Source organism: Portunus trituberculatus, chromosome 41, assembly GCF_017591435.1.
Source record: "Portunus trituberculatus isolate SZX2019 chromosome 41, ASM1759143v1, whole genome shotgun sequence".
Lineage (NCBI taxonomy): Eukaryota > Metazoa > Arthropoda > Malacostraca > Decapoda > Portunidae > Portunus > Portunus trituberculatus.
The window spans coordinates 32,096,426-32,098,925 of NC_059295.1; the positions used below are offsets into that span (position 1 = coordinate 32,096,426).

Consider the following 2,500-nt stretch of genomic DNA (forward strand, 5'->3'; position numbering starts at 1 on the left):
ACACACACACACACACACACACACACACACACACACACACACACACACACACACACACACACACACACACACACACACACACACACACACACACACACACACACACACACACACACACACACACACACACACACACACACACACACACTCACACACACACACACATACATACAGACACAACTACTTGTTATTCCTATCCATTACATAATATAAACTTCTTTTAAGGCTCCCTATGGATTGACACTTAACTGAATATCTTCCAGTCATCCACCATTTTATCTGGGAACCAATGAGAGCTTAAGCAGTAATCTTTCAATAACAGTTTCTTCACTTTCATCGACTTCAACATCATTACCACCTCCACCATCACACCACCACCACCATCATAAAATCATCAACCAGTAACATTTCCCTCTACAAAAAAAAAAAAAAAAAAAAAACTTTTCTCCCTGCGCACACACGAAAAGAGGTGAAAACGCGATGTACCTCTTGTAATTACTTGTCATTTTTGCATGCGGGAAAACTGATCTTAGTTGCCTTTGATGACATTACTGTTCGGTTTTCTTTGCATAGAATAAAAATGGCATTAATTCTAATTAGGTTGGAGCCTTGAATTGATAAAATGAAACAAATATGTGATGTTATAGTCAATAAAACTATGGTTATGACTACGTACGCATAACATGATGAAGACCCCACACTTGTGATCTGGCCTCTGGAGCAACAGTTGTTTTTACAGTGGTGTTCCAGGACCCGCCGCCTCGCCTCCCTTTGCGACACACAGGAACCTGAGACACGCAATACATGAAACTGGCCTTCTTTGGAGAGACTGTTTATAGTAAAGCATAATTGCATGTTTAACATTACTTGCTAGGAAATTTCTTGCTTGAACTGATCTTCCTTGAACTAATTATGAGAGAGAGAGAGAGAGAGAGAGAGAGAGAGAGAGAGAGAGAGAGAGAGAGAGAGAGAGAGAGAGAGAGAGAGAGAGAGAGAGAGAGAGAGAGAGAGAGAGAGAGAGAGAGAGAGAGAGAGAGAGAGAGAGAGATGCAGTTGTTTCTTACGACTAGAACCATTTTCCTTATTGCATTAATAGCAAATTTCCGTGTGTGTGTGTGTGTGTGTGTGTGTATATGTGTGGGTGGGTAGGTGGGTGGGTGGGTGTGAGTGTGTGTGCGTAAATTATTTATGCGCTGTATGTTAATGTATGCAAATTTTAAAGATATTAATTTCATTCTTTTCCTCCTTCTACCTTTCGTACTTTCCTCCCTAAACACACGAATATCCACACACACATACACGCGCGTGCCTTGACCGGGAGTGTTACTTAATAAGAGTGACGTCAGAGCGCAGCGGTGACCATGAGCATGACGTAATACAAAGGCTTCCCCGAACTCACCCGTCGGCACCTAATGAACCAAACAGCAACTACACATCAACACTGCCGCCGCTCCTGCCACGAACACAAGGGAACACAAAGGAAGATCAAGAAGCACTCCATCAGATTCTGTTGTTACTCCTTACGAGAACACATCGACGCCGTTACCAGTTCGAACGGAAAGGAACACAAATGAAGAACAAGAAACAGCATTTGTATACGAAAACCAGAGCGAGAAATTGATGCAAGACTAGTAACACTGAGCTGAGAGAACTACGTGGCGGCTGGTCTGAAGGATTATTTTTTTCTTTTTTTTTACGTAGGGAAGAGGGCCAGCCAAGGGCAAAAAAAAGAAAGTTAGAAAAAAGCCCATTGAATAAGGATGAGAACAGCACCACACCGTCACACCACCACCACCATCGCACGCCTCACTAGTAGCACCAGCAGCAAAGAGTGTCAGAACATGGGCTTGCTGAGCAGTGAGACGAGGAATGAGGGGGGTAGGAGAAGGGGACGGAGGGTTGGGAGACACACTGAGCCATATAAGATCACCCCATGCCTCCTCCTCCTCCTCCTCCTTCTCTGTCTCCTTGTAATCCACTTTCTTCCCCTATCTTAACCACATATCATCCTATTTGTTTATCCAATAGTTAGCGGTTTCCAAACATCCATGCAATGGTTCAAAGATCTCTTTCTGTTTAATTATCCTATGTAATCCTCCTCTTATTCCTTTCCCTTCTCAACCTCACCCCCCTCTTCACCTCTGCTCTTATCTTTCCTCTTACCCGAATGACATTCACCTGTACATCCACATCCTTGTCGTATCTCAAGTGAAAACTAAATAAAGGAAAGAGAAAGGAAGGGAGAAAAAAACAGCACTGCCTTCAAAACGTACTTCACATTACCCACCACAATATTTAGCTATCTCTTCTCTCCTCCTTTACATCCGCTGCGGTTGAGTGGCGACGTGAGAATAGAGAGTGTTAGGGATGGATGAGCTGGGTAATGGGTATCTCTTGAAGGCTCCCAGGGGCTATGCAAGTACACTGTAAGGGTGCCTGTCTCCCATCACGCAAGGCTGCTATCAAGTTACGCTGCTCATCTCACTCGCATATCTATTTC

General features: G+C 43.7%; 1 protein-coding gene across 3 annotated transcripts in view; it reads left to right on the plus strand.

Moving 5' to 3' along the window:
• Window positions 1-2,500, plus strand: part of LOC123516601 (sodium-coupled monocarboxylate transporter 1-like) — a 54,013-nt gene that overhangs the window by 30,302 nt on the left and 21,211 nt on the right. The gene's annotated exons all lie outside the window — the stretch shown is intronic.